The sequence below is a fragment of the Bison bison genome, unplaced genomic scaffold, assembly GCF_000754665.1.
Source record: "Bison bison bison isolate TAMUID 2011002044 unplaced genomic scaffold, Bison_UMD1.0 scf7180017863885, whole genome shotgun sequence".
NCBI classification, from domain to species: Eukaryota; Metazoa; Chordata; class Mammalia; order Artiodactyla; family Bovidae; genus Bison; species Bison bison.
This window is the reverse complement of record NW_011494457.1, coordinates 450807-459664: the sequence shown is the minus strand read 5'-3', so window position 1 is coordinate 459664 and position 8858 is coordinate 450807. Positions and strand designations below refer to the sequence as shown.

Genomic DNA, 8858 nt, shown 5'->3' with positions numbered 1-8858 from the left:
CCCAAGAGAGTCAGAAATGCCACCTGCACCACCCCCCCACCTCTGAACACAACTGAGCAGGAGATGGGTGCTCTGCTCCAGGAAATGAATATGGTGCGGAGGGTGCTGGCCATGCGTCCTTGACAAATCCCCACTGCCTACCCTGGGGGTTTCCCAGCAGCTCTTCAGAAGTCATATTGGGGGAGATCTAGGAGGCTGAGGAGAGCTGGTCCTGATGCCCTTGGGAAATAAGCAGGCTCAAGAGGCTGCAGTCACAGAGATGCGTAGGATGGACCATCACTGCAAGCTGCAGATCTGCTCAGATATGACTTTCTCTGCAGACCTGAGTGCTTTGATGTCCCTGCAGCTGTGCAAAGCCCTGCGCTTCCCTGAGCACAGATCTAGGCAGAGCTCCAGTTGGCTCAGGCTCCCTTGGCCTCCAGGGGTCCAGCCATCCTGCTCCATCCTCAAAACAAGGTCCCTGCCTCTCCTGGCTGTTTAGTCACCAAATCGTGTCTGACTCTTGTGATCCCATGGACTGGAGCCCACCAGGCTCCTCTGTCCATGGGATTCTCCAGTCAAGAATACTGGAGTGGGTTGCCATTTCCTTTGCCAGGGGATCTTCCCAACCCAGGGATCAAACCCAGGTCTCCTGCATTGCAGGCCGATTTTTTAGCATCTGAGCCATGATTTCCAGAAGCCAGTCTTGATTAGTCATCCTGAGAAGGAAGGCCTTCTGCAGCCCGAGGCAGCTTGCCTTTCTTACCTCAGCTGCCTCACCTTCCTATACAAACAAACCTTGTTCCAGGACTTCCCTGGCAGCCCAGTGGTCAAGACTCTGTGCTTCCACTGCAGGGGGCACTGGTTTGATCCCTGGTCAGGGAACTAAGATCTTGCATGCCATGTGGTCAAACAAACAAAAAACCCTTTTTCCACTCCAGAGGCAGGGTTTTCTTGCTGGCCCCAAGCACTGTGTCCGTGATGCAGAGGAAGGGCATGCTTTGGGGTCAGAGAAATCTGATTATAACCACTTTCCATTTCTGTAACCTTAGGTAAGTCCTTTAACCTTGATGAGCCTCTGTTCCCTCATCTGCCAAGTGTGGATACTCGGTACCTGGTACATTTGGCATCAGGATTAGAAATAACATCTGTAAGCATCAAACACAACACCACAATAAATGGTAACCACCATGTGATCGAAGGAGGCTGCTCATGGTTGTAAATGAATGCCCGAACCCTGAAGTCGGGCAGACCAGGCCTGGTACTGCTGACTCATCAGTGCCAGCTTCCTTGGCAGCAAAATGGAGCTAATAGTAGCACCTGTCTCAAAGGGCTGTTGAGAAGGCTTAGAGAAGTAAACTGTGAAAGCATTTAGCAAAGTGCCTGGCACATGTGAAACTCAGTAAGTGTATCCTCTATCACCATGCCCTTCATGTGTGCTCTGCCATTATCTTTCCCTCTAAAGACCACCCCCGACACCATTTATGCAAGGCTATAGAAGGCTCTTCTTAGCACCTACATTTACTGTTTTTTAACAGTATAACTGCTTTGGGTTTCCTTGATGGCTCAGACAGTAAAGAATCTGCCTGCTAACGTAGGAGACCCAGGTTCAATCCCTGAGTCAAGAAGATTCCCAGGACCAGGGCATGGCAACCCACTCTAGTCTTCTTGCCTGGAGAACTCCATGGACAGAGGAGCGTGGCAGTCTACAGTCCATGGAGTTGCAGAGTCAGACATGACTGAGCAACTCACACACACACACACACACACACACACACACACAACTGCTTTACAGTGTTGTGTCAGTTTTTGCTGTACAACAACATGAATCGGCTACATGTATCTCTTGAGCCCTCCTCCCACCAGCCCCCCATCCCATCCCTCTAGGTCATCAGAGCACTGACCTGGGTTCCCTGTGCTAGACAGCAGTTCCTGTTAGCTGTCTGTTTTACATGTGGTAGTGTATATACGTGAATACTCTCTCAATTCGTCCCGCCCTCTCCTTCCCCACTGTGTCCACAAGTGCTCTACATTTAATACTCAAGCATTCATATAAGTAGCATTTGCTGAGTCCCACTGGCAGAGGGAGGACCTAAAGACAAGTAAACCGTAGTCCCTAACCTCAAGGGGTTAATCCAGTTGGAATCATAAGACATCCACACAGAATAATATGACATAAGGGAAAACGAGATAAATGCCTTACAAGATGCACGAATGACACTCGGTGAGAGTGCAGAGGAGGAGTGGGAGGAAGAGAAGGAGGGATTTAGGGAGGGCGGAGTTGAAAGATTACTTGCAGTCAGCGGAGACAAGAAAGATTTCACCAAGGAAGCTGAAAACTGAAGAATGGGCAGCCTTGGGCACCATGAGAAATGAGCGGAGAATAAACAAGCTGGGAAGCGGGAAGGGCTGCCATGCATGGGTGTGTAGGTTGTGCACTGCACACAGGGCTGAGCAGGCGAGTGGAGCTCAGCCCGCCTGAGAGAGGCCCTTTCCTAATCTGCACACAGGTGCCACCTGGGCCACCAAAGGCCTAGGAGGCGAGCATCCAGGCAAAGGACACAGCACTGGCAGAGGCACTGAGGACAGGCGTGGCTGACAAAATCAGAGGCGATACAAACACAATCTGAATGAGAAAAGAGAAGTAATTATAGCCATATTAGGGCTTCCCTGGTGGTTCTGATGGTAAAGGGTCTGCCTGCAATGCGGAAGACCTGGGTTTAATCACTGGGTTGGGAAGATCCGCTGGAGAAGGAAATGGCAACCCACTCCAGTATTCTTGCCTGGAGAATCCCACGGACAGAGGAGGCTGGCGGGCTACAGTCCATGGGGTCGCAAACAGTCGGACACGACTGAGTGACTAACACTTTCACAGACATATTCACTTTTTAAGAAATACTTACTATTCAAGAAAGGGTAAAAATGGTCAAAAGAATAGGACCATTCACACATTGATGAATTTGAAAATGAAAATGACATGGATAAGTCATAAAAGTGAACTAAACACATCAACTATAGTTTAATTTTTTAAAAAGCATAATCAAGGTTTATTCTAAAAATGTAAGGATTATTCAATATCAGAAATATATTAATTTATAACATTGATAGTGTAAAAGAGAAAATCATATATTACCTTAAGTTTTAAAAAAAGTATCTGATAACACTAGTTATGATTAAAATTCTCAAAAAACTAGGAATAGAAACTTCCTTATCATGATAAAGGCTAGCTACTAAAAAACCCGTATGAAACATACTTAAATTTGCATTCCCTTTAAATCCTAAGCAAGTTGAGAATATCACCACTATCACTGCTGCTGTTCAACAGTACTCTAAGTCCTGAACAATGCCATATGCCAAGAAAAAGAAATGAGCTGGAAGCATTAAGAGAGACAAAACTATCAGTATTTAGAGATGATATTTTTATTAAAAATCCAGGAGGATGCAGAGAAAAGCTTTTAGAAGTAATAGGAGAATTTGGCAAAATTTTCCAGATATAAGGGAAACAAAAAACAATAGCATTCTTCTAATATAGCAATGATCAATTTTTCTTTAAAAAAAAAAAGGAAAATAAGATCCATTCAAAATTATAATTTAAGCAGGTAATATTTAGGAATGAATACCTCTATGGAGAAACTTAGAAAACTCTGGTTAAAGGACAGTTAAAATTATTTGGGTAAATAAAAAGATAAATCATGTTCATCGATAATATGATTCAATGTTTTAAAAATCCAGTCCTCATATTAACAAGATCTAATACAGTTCCAATGAACAGGCAGTAAATTTTTTTTTGAGGTGCTCAGATATTTCAAAGATGTGAGGAAGAATGAAGATCCACAATAGCTAACTCAATCTTGAAAAAGAAAAGCTAAAAGGGCACACCTGTCCCACTGGATGGTAAGACGCACTGCAGCGTCAGCGGATGAGAACTGTGGTCCTGAGGTGGGAAGGGACTGGCAAATAGACCATGGGACAGAACGGAGAGGCCAGAAATATATATGGGCCTACACACACGCGTAAACTTTAAGTCTGGTAGAGGCAGAATCACAACTCGGTGGAGAAAGGATGCTTTTTAGCACATGCTATTGGGACAATCGTCATACTAAACAGAGAAAAACAAAGTAGATCCCTACCTCATACAATATACAAAGGTGGATTTCAGGTAGGCTGGACCATCTGAAAGTGGAAGATAAAGCTAATAAAGGAATTCATGAAATGTAGGAAAATGTCTTCATGACATAAGCAAGAAAAGATTTCTTAGGATTCCAAAAGCATGAATCATAAGACAAATAAAAATTTTTTAAATGCCTTTAGCAAATTAGGGATTTTCTGTTCAAAGAAAGATGTCAATAGACAAAGGGAACTGGAGGTGACAGAAGATACCTGCAACGTCTACAACCAAAAGAAGTTAATAACATACAAGAGATTCCTGCACATCAGCAAGAAAAAGACAGAAAATTAATTAGAAAAATGGGCAAAGGCTATGAATAGGCAGTTCCTTAAGGAGAAAATACCTGAATGGCTAACAAGTATATAAAGAGAAGCAGACATCATAAGTAATCAGAAAGATTCAAATTAAAGCCAAGAGATAGTAATAAGAGTAAATGGAACTTTTAAAAATTTTATCAGTTCAGTTGCTCAGACTCTTTGCGACCCCATGGACTGCAGCATGCCAGGCTTCCCTGTCCATCACCAACTCCTGAAGCTTGCTCAAACTCACGTCCATCGAGTCAGTGATGAATAAAATAAATTTAAAAAGCAAAGAGATAAGAGAGAGATGACTTTACAATATGAACTAAAAACCAGAATGCTGGACAGTTCTAAATGTTGGTGTGAGAAAAGGGGACCCTCATTCACTGTGGGTGGGATGGAACACTGGTACAGCTGTTCCTTAGGGCAACGGGCAGAGAGCTTCATGGATTTAAGACTGTGTATACCTAGAAGACTAAATATTAAAAAAAACTAAGATTATGGCATCCGGCCCCATTACTGCATGGCAAATAGAAAGGGAAAAGGTGGAAGTAGTGACAGATTTCCTCTTCTTGGGCTCCAAAATCACTGCAGACAGTGACTGTAGCCATGAAATTAAAAGATTATTGCTTCTTTGCAGGAAAGCAATGACAAACCTAGACAGTGTGTTGAAAAGCAGAGACATTACTCTGCCGACAAAGGTCCGTATAGTCAAGGCTATGGTCTTCCTGGTGGTCACATATGGTTGTGAGAGCTAGACTCTAAAGAAGGCAGAACGCCAAAAAATTGATGCCTTCGAACTGCGGTGCTACAGAAGACTCCTAAAAGTCCCTTGGACAGCAAAGAGATCAAACCAGTCAATCTTAAGGGAGATCAACCCTGAATATTCACTGGAAGGACTGATGCTCACGCTGAAGCTTCAGTATTTTGGTCATCTGATGTGAACAGCCAACTCACTGGAAAAGTTCCTGATGCTGGGAAAGATTGAGGGCAAAAGAAGAGGGCACCAGAGAATGAGATGGCTGGATGGCATCACCGATGCAATGAACATGAACTTGGGCAAACTCCGGGAGATGGTGAGGGACAGGGCCTGGTGAGCTGCAGTCCATGGGGTCACAAAGAGTCAGACATGACTGGACAAACAACAGCACACCTAGAAGCCAGCCGTGTACTCTTGGCCACACACCCAGGGCAGCCTCTTGGGGCTTTGTCCAGGTCTATCAGGGGGCAGGAACAAAGACACTCACGATAGCTTTGGGACAGCAGAGAGCTGGCAACAACTCAGATGTGCATCTCTAGAAGAACGGGTGAACAAATGTGAGGGATGCTCAGGACAGAGTCCTCTATGGCAGGCAGAAGCAATGGACGAGTCACACGTGTAGAACCTGGAGAGCTCTTCTAAAATGGATGTGCGCGTGTGCGTGCTCAGTTGTGTCCGACTCTTTGGCACTCCATGGACTACAGCCCGCCAGGCTCCTCTGTCCATGGGATTTCCCAGGCAAGAAGACCGGGATGGGTTGCCATTTCCTACTCCAGGGGATCTTCCCAACCGAGATGCATCTCCTGTATCTCCCACATTGGCAGACAGATTCTTTGCCACTAAGCCACCTGGGAAGCCCTTACAATGGACATTTGGATTTAAAATGTTAGAGCATGTGATCTATAGTCCAGTACCATTAATGTAAATCGAAGTACACTACATAAGATAACTCTTCATGTTTTTCAAGGATATACACTGAATAGAGGAGAGGGGCTGCCTGTGGCAGGAGAAAGGGATGGGAGGGAAGCAGAGAGTAAATTCAGAGGGGCCTTCCCTGGATTGATGACGGCAGCGGACCATGAACTGAGCTTCACAATCAGGTCTGCTCCTGAGAGCACAAACGAACAAAAAGCAGTTGGCCCGAACAGCTCAGGGTAGGTGTGGGGCAAGGACAGCCGGGAGCCTGGCGTGCTGCAGTCCATGGGGCCACAAAGAGTCGGACACAACTTAGTGACCGAGCAACAGCAAGGACGACAGGGTGGGGCTGGATGGTGGTGGGCTTTGGTTTTAACAGGCCGCATCAGGCTTCATCCAGCAGAACGCAGCTCCCAGCGTCTAGCAGGCTAGGGATATGTTGTCTCCCACGTGCTGCCTGAGGTCAGAGTCCACCGTCTGCTCATTTCCAGACTCTCTGCGGTGTCCAGCTCAAGGCGGACTCTCAATATGTCGCCGGGGAGGGCTTGACTGGCTCAGGAAAGCACATCAGGATTCACTTGTGTTCTTGTTTTGTAATTGAAAGAGCAGGGAGCCAGCTCACCCTCGCCCCGACCCAAAGGAGGAGGTGCGGGGAGAGCACGGCAAACCAGAGGGAGAGATGTGTCCTGGGGGGAGGGGGAGAGCCCTGCTTTGGGGAGGCTTGGTCTGCGGCGCCCTGGTGAGGGCCAGCCATCTGTGTCACTACCAATTAAGCAGTGAAATATCTGTAGTGGGAAAAAAAATCAATTGCTCGCTGACTCCTGCAATCTCGTTGTGGAGGAGAGGTGATAATTACCCTCGGCTTTGGTCTCGGAGGCCCGGCTTGACATTCCGATCCACGGGCGGCATGAGGCCCACGAAAACCAGCTCCCTACTCCCGCCCAGCATTTAATGTGCCACGTGGTCTTCTGGGTCAAACCTGACTTCAAGGCTCCCGGTATAAATGGAAAATCGGGTTTTAAAAGAGGGACGTGGATTTCGTCAAGAGGGAAAAGTCATTCCTTCTTCCCGGCAGGCTCCCAGCCTTCTTTACCTGGTTACCCACTGATGCGCAGCACCTGGGGGGGAGAGGTTAATTCGAGGCAGCAGGAGTTTCTAGACGCTGTTGCAGGCGGCAGCAAAGAGGCTCTGATGCTGTAATACTTCTCATCGGGCACTTGGTTAGCTGTCTCCTCCTTTGATATCTGGCCTCAGTGGTGGAGCGGGGAAGCAGGGTGTGTTAGGGAGCTTCAGAATTCCCCTCCATCTGTCATTTACCTTTAATTAAACTGCCAGCTTTTCAGATTCTCTTCCTGGACGCCTTAATTACCATTAGATTAACAAAATGAAGGGAAAGGACTCCACCTGCCATGCGCACTCCACACGGCTCTGCTCAAGACAGCAGGGACTGGCGCCCCTGCGTGTGTTGGGATGACCTGGTCTGGATGCCCACCGCACTGGTGGTCTCTGTACCACAGAGCCATGCTCACTGGCCTGCCCTGGAGGGACTTCCAAAATCAACATCCTCTCGGTCACCCTGGCCAGAAGCCTGAATCTACTGGTCTCCTTCCTCCTCCTCCCTGTGACCGAATCTGACCGCCACCAAGTCCAACAGGTCCTGCCTCCTCTGTGCACTTCCTCTGGGTCAGCTCCTTTCTGCTCTCACTGCACGGCTGTCCTTACCTGGCACCCCCTCGTTTTAATGTTTATTTATTTGGCTGTGCTGGGTCTTTGTTGTGGCCTGTGGGATCTTAGCTGCCTGGCCAGGGATCGAACCTAGGCCCTCTGCTTTGGGAGCATGGAGTCCTGGCTGCTGGACCACAGGGAAGTTGTCCCCCTTCTCATTTCTTAGTGAACTTCTGGGATAGTTTCCTAATTAGTCTTGCCTTTTCCATCGCTGTGCTCCAATTCTTTCTCCATACCAGTGACACTCCCCCTCCCCCCAAGCAACAGACTGGTGAAGTGGTGGGTCCTACAGTCAAACTCCTTAGCTTGGTATTGAAGGACCTTATGATGGCCCCTTCCTCCTCTCCAGCTTCACCTTGGACAGTCTCACGTCTGCCCCCTGCTTTCAGCTATGCAGGATGACCTGCAGTTACCCTAACACAGGGTTTCTCTACAGTGGCACTTCTGGGCACAGTATTTCTCGCTGTGCGTGTGTGTAGGTGGGGGAGGGTGCCAGGGCGGGAGGCGGGGCATGCCATCCTGTGCATTGCAGAATGTTTAGTAGCAAGCCAGTGAACTCGAAGTCACTCAGTCGTGTCCGACTCTTTGAGACCCCATGGACTGTAGCCTACCAGACTCCTCTGTCCATGGGATTTTCCAGGCAATAGTACTGGAGTGGGGTGCCATTTCCTTCTCCAGTAGCATCACCCAAAATGGTGACAACCAAAAATGCCTATAGATACAGATAAATGTCTCCTGAGGACAAAACTGTCTCACTCTCTTGACCCCCCCCACCCCGCTTTGAGAACCACTACACATAACAGGGGAGAAGGCAATGGCACCCCACTCCAGTACTCTTGCCTAGAAAATCCCATGGATGTAGGAGCCTGGTAGGCTGCAGTCCATGGGGTTGCTAGAGTTGGACACAACTGAACAACTTCACTTTCACTTTTCACTTTCATAAACGGCAACCCACTCCAGTATTCTTGCCTGGAGAATCCCAGGGATGGCGGAGCCTGGTGGGCTGCCGTCT

General features: G+C 47.6%; 1 protein-coding gene across 1 annotated transcript in view; it reads right to left on the bottom strand.

The window, feature by feature from the left end:
* Window positions 1–8858, bottom strand: part of FAM83F (family with sequence similarity 83, member F) — a 28502-nt gene that overhangs the window by 3509 nt on the left and 16135 nt on the right. The window lies entirely within an intron of this gene.